Genomic DNA, 13431 nt, shown 5'->3' with positions numbered 1-13431 from the left:
AAAGAACGCGACGAGACGCTTCAGATGAGTACTTTAAAATTACATTTTGAGGTCACAGGTCGGGTCAAGGTCAGGTCAAACACCTGAAATCGGGCTTTCAGTAGCATGGACTTCAGGACTTCGCAATGGGCGCCTATCGTCATAAACTTTGTCAAAACGGTGCACAATCCATCATATAAGGCCTACAAGAGTGTCAGCTCCATGTAGGGGTCAGTCAAGCATAGGTCAGGGTCAAGGTCAGGTCAACCGGGTAGGCACATATCCCCGAAAATCAAAACTGATATTCGCAGCCTGTGACACATGTTTTATGGGTAATTTGGGGCGTAGAACACGATGGTGACATTCATTTTATCATATGTGTACGTGTTTGGCTCAAAAAGTTCAATTTAAGAAATGCATGTATCATGGTCGTGAAGTAGTCACGAGAAATGGCCAAGATTTAGTTCAAGATTTTGTAAAATGCGGAACTGTAATCAATAATCGAAGATAGCCTTTTGATTACTCATGGTATTGGCAGTCTAATGGCGTTTACGGCATGTCTGTATGTCTATTCTGTGATTTTATATGATTTTTTGAACATATACCGCTTTTGGTCGAAAACTCAGAAATCATGACGTCACTAAAACCTCGATATCTCAAAATTTTTCAAAACGATTTTTTTTGAAACTTTGTCACAATAAACTTCAATCAATTCCCTACAGGTACCCAATATTTGGCGCGCCTGCGGCGCGCCGTTTTTATGCTATGGCCCGGCGAAAAAAGTGGGGGCGTTTAACGCCCCCCCCCCCAGCAACTCGCGGGTCAAAGTGATTGAATCAGCGTTTTAGTTTTCGTTTTATTGTAAAAAACGCAAACATTTGTAGATTTCGGTCGCTGCGGGGGAGGGAAATGACCCCTTCGTTTGTTCCAAACGACCCCTTTCTGGATTCGCCAGTGCTTAGGTACCTTCATAAGAAATAGCAGACGTTAAGTAATAGCTACATCATTTGTAGGGCTTTAAATGGCCAGAATATGGCACTGTCACTATCTGCGCACATACCTACCTACCTACCTACATCAGCATGAATATTTGCTTGCTATCGTGATCCAATCCAGGGACCACTGTATGCATTTACGTATGCCTGAATGTTTGATATATTTGAAAATGTTATATATTTAGCTGGGACAAAAGCTTCTCGAATAAACGAAGAGCTGGAATTACGGTCATCTCTATCAGCATTTGTATGCCTGAATGCCTCAATCAGACCAATTGACTATCGCATCATGATTGGCGTCTTCCAGCACCTCAGGTTTCAATGGCAATAATGCGCTATATATGATGATGAAGATGATTAGCCAGATGCTCATTATTTAGGATCAAAATTGATAGAATAGTTGTATTACGTTTCACCCACGGGGCTTCTTCGGATACATATAGGTAAATTCAACAAATAGAACACAGAGATGCAGGCCAAGCTCAGACACAAATCATGCGCATGCAATAAATATCGTGAAAGGATTAACAGATATCTTGAGATTTAGACGAATAATAATTTTAAGATCGACCCCTAAGTGCGTACTGCGCGCTATTATTTGTCTTTGTTAATAAATACGTATACCTATTTAGCAGTCGACAACACAATACGTACTACGCGAATTACGCTATCATTCCATCTCAGAATTCGTACTACGCGCACACTAATACATACACATCATTCTAAATCACAGCTAACAATGACCTATAATACCCAATCATAATCTGTGTTCGGCGGTACAGCATATCTACAGGCGCTGCCTACTGGAGCCATCTGTTAGACCCGAAAGGAACTACTGCTACTATGTAGGTATCGGTGTCATATAACGCTACCAACAGAACAAGCCAAGGAACAAGCGCTAATGTGCATATGATGATGTGTAGGGAACTGGATGGAGTAAGCGCCATGATGATGTGTTTTTGTTAAGTGCTGGTTTTTTGTTTCTTATCTCAATTGATTCAGTTATTAAAAGGTTCGCTTCGTCCTTGCATCTATGAAGAATAGAAATTTCGAAGTCAGTGTTCATCGGTTGTGCTGTGGGGTGTGCTGTCAGTATATGATCACCTAGGTCAGTACCTTTCCTTTTGTTCCTAGCGTCTCCCAAGTGTTCCATAAATCTAGTCCTCACCATGCGTCTAGTTTTACCAATGTATGTATCTCCACACATTTTACATTTAATCTCATACACAACGTTTTTGGTATGGCATCTACCTTTGAGGCCACCCTCACACGTACTGCAAGTCTTACGACACCCCCTGGGACAATCAGGGGGTTGCAGTGCAGACGAGGTCAGTTGATTTGAGAGTGTAGGTCCGCTTTTCCACGCAACTCGAATATCCAAATCTGAGGACTTCACTGCTGCGTTGACTTTACGTGTGAGGGTTTCGTCAATGTACATTGACGAAACCCTCACACGTAAAGTCAACGCAGCAGTGAAGTCCTCAGATTTGGATATTCGAGTTGCGTGGAAAAGCGGACCTACACTCTCAAATCAACTGACCTCGTCTGCACTGCAACCCCCTGATTGTCCCAGGGGGTGTCGTAAGACTTGCAGTACGTGTGAGGGTGGCCTCAAAGGTAGATGCCATACCAAAAACGTTGTGTATGAGATTAAATGTAAAATGTGTGGAGATACATACATTGGTAAAACTAGACGCATGGTGAGGACTAGATTTATGGAACACTTGGGAGACGCTAGGAACAAAAGGAAAGGTACTGACCTAGGTGATCATATACTGACAGCACACCCCACAGCACAACCGATGAACACTGACTTCGAAATTTCTATTCTTCATAGATGCAAGGACGAAGCGAACCTTTTAATAACTGAATCAATTGAGATAAGAAACAAAAAACCAGCACTTAACAAAAACACATCATCATGGCGCTTACTCCATCCAGTTCCCTACACATCATCATATGCACATTAGCGCTTGTTCCTTGGCTTGTTCTGTTGGTAGCGTTATATGACACCGATACCTACATAGTAGCAGTAGTTCCTTTCGGGTCTAACAGATGGCTCCAGTAGGCAGCGCCTGTAGATATGCTGTACCGCCGAACACAGATTATGATTGGGTATTATAGGTCATTGTTAGCTGTGATTTAGAATGATGTGTATGTATTAGTGTGCGCGTAGTACGAATTCTGAGATGGAATGATAGCGTAATTCGCGTAGTACGTATTGTGTTGTCGACTGCTAAATAGGTATACGTATTTATTAACAAAGACAAATAATAGCGCGCAGTACGCACTTAGGGGTCGATCTTAAAATTATTATTCGTCTAAATCTCAAGATATCTGTTAATCCTTTCACGATATTTATTGCATGCGCATGATTTGTGTCTGAGCTTGGCCTGCATCTCTGTGTTCTATTTGTTGAATTTACCTATATGTATCCGAAGAAGCCCCGTGGGTGAAACGTAATACAACTATTCTATCAATTTTGATCCTAAATAATGAGCATCTGGCTAATCATCTTCATCATCATATGTAACACAATGCTCAGTACTAGCATCTCCATCCTCAAAAATAATGCGCTACTACTGTATGATTTATGTAAATTAAAGGTCATTAAGGAGTGTTATAGTGAAGCCATTTCGGTTGTCGGAAGAGCCTATTGGACGCTTATCGTGGACCGATAGGTGCGCTGCTATGTGGGTGCACACTTCCAGTTCCGACCCTTTAGGAAATGTCCACTCTCGTTATTTCAATTAGTATCCAGGACAAGTAGCCGCCGATGTTATCATGAAGTTACCCTTCTGCCTGCAGGCATAATAGCCATAGCTGATAACGGATGTCCTTTGGACCTCTAGAAAGATAAGCAATCGTAGCTTGGATTTGTGACATTTAGAGAATGGGGCCTTGCCAAAGTCATTGTTTTCATTAGTTTATTGTGTCCATGCGCAATAAGAGTGACTTTGGTAGTGGTCATGAAAATAGTGGCTAAAAGATTTAGTGGCAATGTATCATATCATTCGGGGCACAACAACATGCCAATGTCGGTGTCTTGCACTAAATCATCACACATCAATGTGATATAGCGGGCCGGGCCACAAATGTAATAAAAGACGGCATAAACCTGAACCCTCATATAAGCTTCAGAAAGGGTAGCGCCTCACAACTGGCTGTTCTTTGACTGAACCCGATGGGCGATGGCGGGCTTGAGCACTAAATATGATGAGTTCAAGTAGACATAAGCACACGTCTAGGGCCTTCAAGAGTTCAGAGTTCAGACAGATATATCGATAGGAAGGGAGGACATCTGGCTACAAGCTAAGTACGGGTGGCAAGTGGCACCTCTGTAAAAGGGCGAGTTGGCTGAAGCGGCCACCGTTCCGTCTTTTCCATCCTCAGGACAGTCAAATCCTTTTCCTCCACGCCTCAAACCCCTTGATCTGGGCTGGTCGTGGTCGGTCACCTTTATCCGACGTGGAGGGGTGTGCTCGCGTGCAATGAGGTGACCGTTCGCGGGGCTGGTTGGCCCGTTCATCGTGACGAGCGCCGTCCCGTCGGCGCTCCAGGGTGGCCGCCCAGACTAATGTCTCCCCCTGTTCTATCATCCCTCCAGTTCTGAAAATGTCTCCCTAGACCGGAAGGGCCTAACCCTACAAAACAGATCTGAGGCGGAGACATCTGACTGAAGTGGCAAATGATTTACTATCTTCTTCACTGCTTGTGATATTTCAATTCTTCGGTGTTTCTTTCTTTCAATATGATATTTCAAAGGACACTGTGCGATATTGTGAAATATGTAAATGAAAAAAATAAAACTGCCGACAGCCAGGTGTAGCCGAGCATCCTCTTGACAATCGCAAATGGCCGCATTTGGTACCGTCTTTTGCATACCAAATTATCATGAGCCGACTTTTGACCATTGGCTATAAATGCCCTTGAAATCGAACTGCAAGCAGAGTTCATGGCGCAACGCATAGGACCGTTATTAAATAATATTTCAAGCACACGAGTAGCCCCTTTCCAGAGCACAACATCGTTCAGCTGTCATGAGGTATCCTTTCAAACACGGCCAAACGGCCATCATTCATCCACGTTAAATACGGCAATCACCATACAGTCAAAAATGGCACAATGCGTATTTGGTAGTGGGCCGGGGTGGCCTAAGGGGATGGCCTTTTGGAGTTTCAAAACTTGTTTATCCTTCGCCCCAAGTGGGGGGGGGCATATGTTACCACCCTGTCGCGTTTTTTGCGTGTGAATAAAAAAAAACAGCGGCGCGTAGCGCCGCACCGCTTGGAGTAGCTTTCTGTACATCAATTTTGGACAATGTGTGAATTTTTTACCCCAGGTCATGTCAGGTCAGGTCACCAGGTCAAGTTAACTGACCAAGCCTAAAAATAAGCTTGCAATCATGTCCAGCCTGCAGTGTTTGTCAGAGAGGTTTTAAACTTGGTGGATTGCATGATGTTATGGGCGCCTATAATTTGTATATCTCGGATTTTTTATATCCGTGACCTAAGGTCAGGCCAGTGGCGTGACCTTACCATTTATAAGTCAATGGAAAAAACGAAAATGCCTCCAGATCCGTGTGTACGCATAGGAACAGTCCAAATATTTCAGAATCACAATGATTCGGACCACCCGTGACGACCAATGTGTCTTTTTTTGCTGGTAGCCCCTAAAAAGGTCATCCGAGGTTATTTGAGGCTACAAACATATTTTTGCCAATAACTCTCGATTGGAAAGAGATAGAACGCTGGGGATGGCCTCCTTGTGTTTGTCTTGTTGAGACGCATCGAGTGATATGCAACATGACCTTTTCCGGTCAGGTCATGACCTTGACCTGAGGTCAAATTTTCAAGTTGACCTTCTAAGGTCAAATTATAGTTCATTCGACGCGTCTCGGGAAGAGGAACACGATTCTGGCAATAGAAATGTCGTGGCCTTTTTTTAGTCAAAAGGTATTGTCGAAAAACACTTCGTAAAAACAGCTATTTTTGGAGTTTTTGCTCTCTGGAGGCTAAACCGTTGACCTGAGGTCAATTTTGATGATGGCCTTATCAAAAGAAGAGTTCAAAAGCCGTCGATTGCTTTTCCATGCGTTTTTCTGGCTATCATAGTTCCTGGGATAACGGCATGTTTTCTGAAAAATATAATGGCAATTGGCAAATTTTGACCTATGATGACCTCTGGTGACCCCAATATTGCTCTAAGATGAAAAATGACTGAAATACTTTCAAATGTAGCCCTTTCTAGCCCTCTTAGTTTTCTAGTTAGAGGTGGGTGGTAACAAATGCCCCCCCCCCCCCACTATGGCGAAGTTGGCTGAGACCGCCACTGGGGCGCCGGTTAATGCTAGTAGCCCGGTGAAAATCAGAGAAATGGGTGAATAGTGCGAGTGGAAAGAGGAAAATAGGGACTATCCATTGTTATGTGTAGATGTAGAAAGAAAGATGATACTGCCGAGTTCGCCTTTTTAGTGCTCAGAACAGAACGTAATAAGCATCAGACAGCTGGATTAGTACATAACAAATATTCCTGTAAAATATAAACCATATATTCCTGATATGTTAGCTGGCAAGGATTACGGTGAAAACGTTATAAAAAAAAACGGTGAAAAAAGTACTGGTATTTCATTTAGGCCTATCATCTTCTCCTTTCTATCAAGACACCTCAGCTCCTCAAATACTGCGCCGGACGCCGGAAGGACTCATTAAAGGATAATCGAAAATTAACCCTCGCCCCGTTGGGGGGGGCCATTTTGGCCCCCCCTGTGGTTTTTCCTGAATAGCAAGAAAACGGCGGCGCGCAGCGCCGCCAAATTTTCAGTACCTTCCCCAGCATCAATTTGACACCTTCACACAAAATTTCAAGTCTTAGGTCACCTTAGGTCAGGAGTTATTGAGGTCAAACTGAGGTCATGTTCGAGCAAAAATGAGCAAAAAACATGCAATCTTGAAACGCTCACCAAATCTACAGTTATCAAGCAATTTTAAAGTTCTTTATATGGTCTAGTAGACAAAAAGCGGCGCTACAAAACTGCTATCTCGGATTTTCAAAATTTTGGGTTTTTGACCCCAAAAAATTCAAAAAATTGATTTTTTTAGAAAAACTAAAAAAAAATCCAAAATTTTTCCGAATTTCGAAAAAACCGGAATATATGTGATATTCCCTGCGCTCTTCTATATACATACCAAATTTCAGATCGATATCTCGTTTTTTGGCCAAGTTATAGCAAAAAAACTGTTCAAAAATGATGACGTCAAATTTTTGAACTCAATTTTTAGCGATTCTAGACCACGTACGGCAAAACAAAGACCACCATTGAACTCCCCGTGACGAGCTGCATCGATTCGATACCCATTTTATGCAAAAATATCAACTTTGAAATTTGACCTAATTTGACCTGACCTTGACCTGACCTTGACCTGACCTTGACCAAAACGTGACCTAGGCTGGCCCCAAAGGCTGCCTGACCCACATAATCGCATTTGTCATGTGAAATGGACCATAAAACATGTATCACACGACACTTTCATATTGTGACCCCCCAGTGACCTGACCTCTGTGACCTGACCTGGTATCAGTGACCTCAAATAGCAAAATATGTGTTTGAAGAACATTTCCCCATCGATGATTTTCAATGAAATGCATTTTACTCGATTTTACAACGCATTTCTTGAAATGCCTATAAACGGTGAAAATTGGACCTTTGACCTGACCTGTGACGTCATCGGTTTGACCTAGGTCAATAAAATTGGGTCACAAGGTAGTTCCCTGATAGGGCTATCCAACACCGTTTGCCGCTTGTCGCTAGGTTGCGTGGTTCTCGAGATCTTAGGGGGGGGCCAAAATGGCCCCCCCCCCAACGGGGCGCGTTGCTCGGCAGAGCCCAACGGGGCGCGGGTTAACCCGCGCCCCGCTGGGCTATTCAGCCATACGCGCCCTGCTGGGGGGGGCAGATTCTGCCCCCCCCCCCCTGTCTAACTTCCGAACCGATGGTCGTAGAAAGACGGGGAAAACGGCAATCGAAAGCTCTCAACAAGGCGGATCTTAAGAGCCCAAATTTTTTGCTTTAGTAGGTCAGAGGTCAGGTCAAGGTCAGGTCAAGGGTACAAAATGCAAGTTTCTACAGTATCGGCCTTGCACCGTAGTTGCCGAAGAATGGACTGAGACTGATTGCCCAAAACGTGTTCTTAGACTACCAAGACAATATTCGTTGCATACAATGTCATTCAAAGGTCAAGGTCAAGGTCAGGTCAGGTCAGGTCAGGTCACCAAAAACAAAATATAGAAAAGAACATGTGCGACACATGTTTTATGGGTCATTTTACTCATAGAATTTAATAGGCACACTCAATAAGTGATATGGACCACCTCTGGATGAATTTCAGGTCAAGGTCAGATCAAGGTCAGGTCAAGTGAGGTCAAATTTTGAAGTTGGTTGTTAAGGCCTAAAAAGGTGTCTATCTGATGCAGTTTTTTCACGGCGAATCGAATGGTGCGATTTTTGTTTCCGTACGAGGTCTAGAATAGAACTTCCAAAAAAAAAAATCATTTTTCAAATTTTTTGTGTGTCGTGACGTCATAAAATTTTGAATAACTCCCACATTTTTCAACCGATTCTTCTAAAAATTGGTATGTAGGTGCACATAGACCACTTCTCTGACATATATTCCGGTTTTTTTGATACACCCAAAATTTTGGATTTTATAATTATTTTCCCAAAAAAGTCAGTTTTTTAAGAAAAAAGTTGGGCCAAAATCCAAAATTTTCAAAAAACCGAGAGGGCCATTTGATAGACAAAGTAGAATCACGTATAACCTTTTTTTGTTACGTCTTGATTCTTTTAAAAATGAAGATGTTAGCGGCGTTTGAAATTTTGCCATTTTTGAGGCGAAAATGGTGAATATGACGTCACTAAAACGCCAATTTCTCAAAAATTTTCCGACGGATTTCGCTCAAATTTTCAGGGAACGTGTCAAATTGATGTATGATAAGGTACTGGAAGTTTGACGTCGCTGGCGTAACGCGTTTAGAAGTTATTGGCGAAAAACGGGAGGGGGGCAGATTCTGCCCCCCCCCCCCACCCGGCGGGGCGCGGGTTAAGGAGTTCAGACTTTGTCGAACAAACAACTCTGGTGCGCATTCTAAACCACTGTCTGGTTGTGAAGCTTCATTTATTTATTTATTTATTTTCTAGCGAAAAAAAATCATCCTAACCTCGACGAGTTTGCTAGGCCAGATGTGAACGATCACATGATAAGAGATCTGGAGGTGTTGAAGTGTGAGTAAATATATTTCAGCTGTGTTTCTTCACATTAACGTGTTTGCGGTGCGTTTCGGCGATCCCAGTTTTCCGAACACAACTAGGAGAAACGTTAACCGACAGTTCCTTACTTCATCGGGCATTATTGCTGATGACACCTTCCTCCTCTTGATTTTACCATTGCTCCTAGCATCTCCAAGAGACCTTGCTTATTGCTTTTCCTGCTCTTGATGCAACCGCAACTCCTAGCATCAACCTCCTGAATTTCTCCACGAAGGCCGACGCGCTTTGCTGGAGCTTTGCCGACCTAAGCCTGCCGACGACACCCGGTCATTGCAGCACGCGGGTCTCGCAGACCGGCGTTCAGTGCAGTACGGGCGTCTCGCAGACCGGCGTTCAGTGCAGTACGCGGGTCTCACAGACCGGCGTTCAGTGCAGTACGGAGGTCTCACAGACCGGCCTTCAGTGCAGCACGCGGGTCTCGCAGACCGGCATTCAGTGCAGCGCGCGAGAGTTTCACGGGCCGGCGTTCAGTGCAGCGCGGGAGTCTCGCAGACCGGCTGGGCAGCGGTGGCTGCCGGCGCGTCCGCCCAGTAGCTGGTGATGAAGATGACGTTGGGCTCCGGGTTGGTCGTGGCACCGGGATGGTCCCTCTCCCCGGGCCCCCACCAGCTGGCGTCGTTGGGCGCCTGGCCCAGACCGTCGATACCATAGTAGATGCCGTTCAGTTCGGGATCCACGGCTCCCATCCAGAGGAAAGTATCGGCGTAAATGCCTCGGAGGCACTCATTGTGCGCCTCCACGCGCGGCAGGGTCAGGCGGGCGCCGAGCTCCTCGCAGGCGGTCACTGCTCCAGAGTAGTCGGTGGTGCTGGCCAGGTGACGGAGGCACACACCAGTTCCCTCGCACGGGGAGAAGTCTGGCATGCACCTTCCCGGACCTGAGGGACAACGGCAAGCAGAGTCTGACTTTTCCCAAACGCAGTAGACCAGGATACAATCTTTAATCAATATAATGGCGAAGGCCGTCATTTACAAGGCACGAAACAACAATGAAAAACCAACTGTTGCTCACTTCTTGAATTATCTAAAAAAATGAAGCGCAAAAAGAGCGACTTGCAACTCAACTTAAGAACAAACCAGAGAACTTCCAAAAGAAATGAAAATCATTGGGCGGAATAATCTCATGATTGAGAGCTGCTTCCGTGCGGGCTGCGCGCCGCGCCGGTGCCTATCAGACAGTCGCGCGTGCGCGCATACACACGCACACAACTGTACGCACATACACGCGCGCGCGCGCACACACACAAACACACACACACACTCACCTACACACCCACCCACACACACACACACCCACCCTAGCACACTCACCATTACACTCGCTTTCATACACACATTCATTTGTGAGATGATGTTTTTCGTACTCCAGCGTAGATGGGTAGCCATACGGCTGCCACGGTTGACAGTGATGACGACAGTCATCTTTTGCAAGCTCGTTAAAGATTTGGGCTATACGGGGATTCGAACCCCGGACCTTTGGATTAGCGCTCCAATGCTCTACCTCTGAGCTATATAGACCAAGTACTTTAACGAGCTTTCTGCCAAGTTTTATGCGGATCATTCTTAGGTGTTGTTTTTTATCCGCTGGGACTGAGAGCGTGAGATGATGTTTTTCGTACTCCAGCGTAGATGGGTAGCCATACGGCTGCCACGGTTGACAGTGATGACGACAGTCATCTTTTGCAAGCTCGTTAAAGATTTGGGCTATACGGGGATTCGAACCCCGGACCTTTGGATTAGCGCTCCAATGCTCTACCTCTGAGCTATATAGACCAAGTACTTTAACGAGCTTTCTGCCAAGTTTTATGCGGATCATTCTTAGGTGTTGTTTTTTATCCGCTGGGACTGAGAGCGTGAGATGATGTTTTTCGTACTCCAGCGTAGATGGGTAGCCATACGGCTGCCACGGTTGACAGTGATGACGACAGTCATCTTTTGCAAGCTCGTTAAAGATTTGGGCTATACGGGGATTCGAACCCCGGACCTTTGGATTAGCGCTCCAATGCTCTACCTCTGAGCTATATAGACCAAGTACTTTAACGAGCTTTCTGCCAAGTTTTATGCGGATCATTCTTAGGTGTTGTTTTTTATCCGCTGGGACTGAGAGCGTGAGATGATGTTTTTCGTACTCCAGCGTAGATGGGTAGCCATACGGCTGCCACGGTTGACAGTGATGACGACAGTCATCTTTTGCAAGCTCGTTAAAGATTTGGGCTATACGGGGCTATACTATACTAGTCATCTTTAGATGACTAGTAAAGATTTGGGCTATACTATACTAGTCATCTTTAACGAGCTTGCAAAAGATGACTGTCGTCATCACTGTCAACCGTGGCAGCCGTATGGCTACCCATCTACGCTGGAGTACGAAAAACATCATCTCACGCTCTCAGTCCCAGCGGATAAAAAACAACACCTAAGAATGATCCGCATAAAACTTGGCAGAAAGCTCGTTAAAGTACTTGGTCTATATAGCTCAGAGGTAGAGCATTGGAGCGCTAATCCAAAGGTCCGGGGTTCGAATCCCCGTATAGCCCAAATCTTTAACGAGCTTGCAAAAGATGACTGTCGTCATCACTGTCAACCGTGGCAGCCGTATGGCTACCCATCTACGCTGGAGTACGAAAAACATCATCTCACGCTCTCAGTCCCAGCGGATAAAAAACAACACCTAAGAATGATCCGCATAAAACTTGGCAGAAAGCTCGTTCAAGTACTTGGTCTATATAGCTCAGAGGTAGAGCATTGGAGCGCTAATCCAAAGGTCCGGGGTTCGAATCCCCGTATAGCCCAAATCTTTAACGAGCTTGCAAAAGATGACTGTCATCACTGTCAACCGTGGCAGCCGTATGGCTACCCATCTACGCTGGAGTACGAAAAACATCATATCACGCTCTCAGTCCCAGCGGATAAAAAACAACACCTAAGACACATTCATTTGATTCTTTGATTTCGATTTCGTTTCTGTTGTTTTGAACCGCGACGTTGGCAGGCAGCGCAAACAAACTGTAAAATTAACTTGAGTGTACAGACGAATTGTGTACTGTCAATGCACTTGCATGATGTACAGGTGAATGGGAACCTTTGTGATGGTTTTTGACCTGTAGGTATGTTTTCACTTGTTTCTGAAATAAAAGTGTCAGCGGAAAAAAATTAATTTAAAAAAAGAAAAAAAGCAGAGTCTGACTCACTTCGACGATGAATAGCGTATGTGTATAAGCATAGCATGATTCATATTATCTATGGTATGAGGAATTACATAGTGTTGCGGGGCTTATTTAAAATATTTAACCGTCGCCGGCACAGGGGGGTTGATGCAACCCCCCAAAGGTTTTTCGCGAATAACTCGCGTAAAGAGCAACCGATTGCGACGAAACTTTCAGTACCCTCGCATTGATTAATTTTACACCTACCCTGAAAATTTCATGACCCTGACCCAAATGACCTTTGACCTGTGACCTCTTTTCCGTGACCATGTTTGGCCGAAATCGCGATTCGGCGTATGTCGGCTCGCATTAGCCGCGCGTTTGCAAGCTTTTCGTGGTTTCAAACGTTCAAACATGTGATTTGATGTTGCTCCCATGCATTAGGGTGGGTGTCAAGGTCACCTGAAGGTCAGGTCAGGTCATTGACCTTTTGTGACCTCGGTTCGCTTTTTCGAGTTTTACATGTTTCTAGGCTAGTTTTTTGGAGCTGAATTCGAATTTAGCAACCATTTGAACATTTACGAAGTAGTTTTGGTGCCTTCGTAACATGTTACGAAGCTGTCAGAGGCGGATGACAGGTACTACGAATACCCGTCACGACCCCTACTGGTTGACCTGACCTGACCTGATCCGACCTGGTCTAAACGCTTAACGACATCATCTGTGATCAGAACTAACACGATATTCGTGATCAGCACCCCGGAAAACCCCTTAGCAGCCACGCTTTACGACTTTCTAACAGGTCCCGATATTCCCGATTTTTGGGTCATTGACCTGACCTGGAAGGTCAACCGATGACCTAGGACCTTAAAATTGGGTATCATTGGCTTCCTCTCGTGACGGGCAACACGCTCATTTTTTTTTCGCGAAGCTCTAGCTCCATCAGGGGCCAAACGCGAGGGGTTCGTACCCCCCCCCCCCCCCCT

This window comes from Amphibalanus amphitrite, unplaced genomic scaffold (genome assembly GCF_019059575.1).
Source record: "Amphibalanus amphitrite isolate SeventyFive unplaced genomic scaffold, NRLGWU_Aamphi_draft 001423F_arrow, whole genome shotgun sequence".
Taxonomy (NCBI): Eukaryota; Metazoa; Arthropoda; class Thecostraca; order Balanomorpha; family Balanidae; genus Amphibalanus; species Amphibalanus amphitrite.
This window is presented reverse-complemented; position numbering follows the sequence as displayed.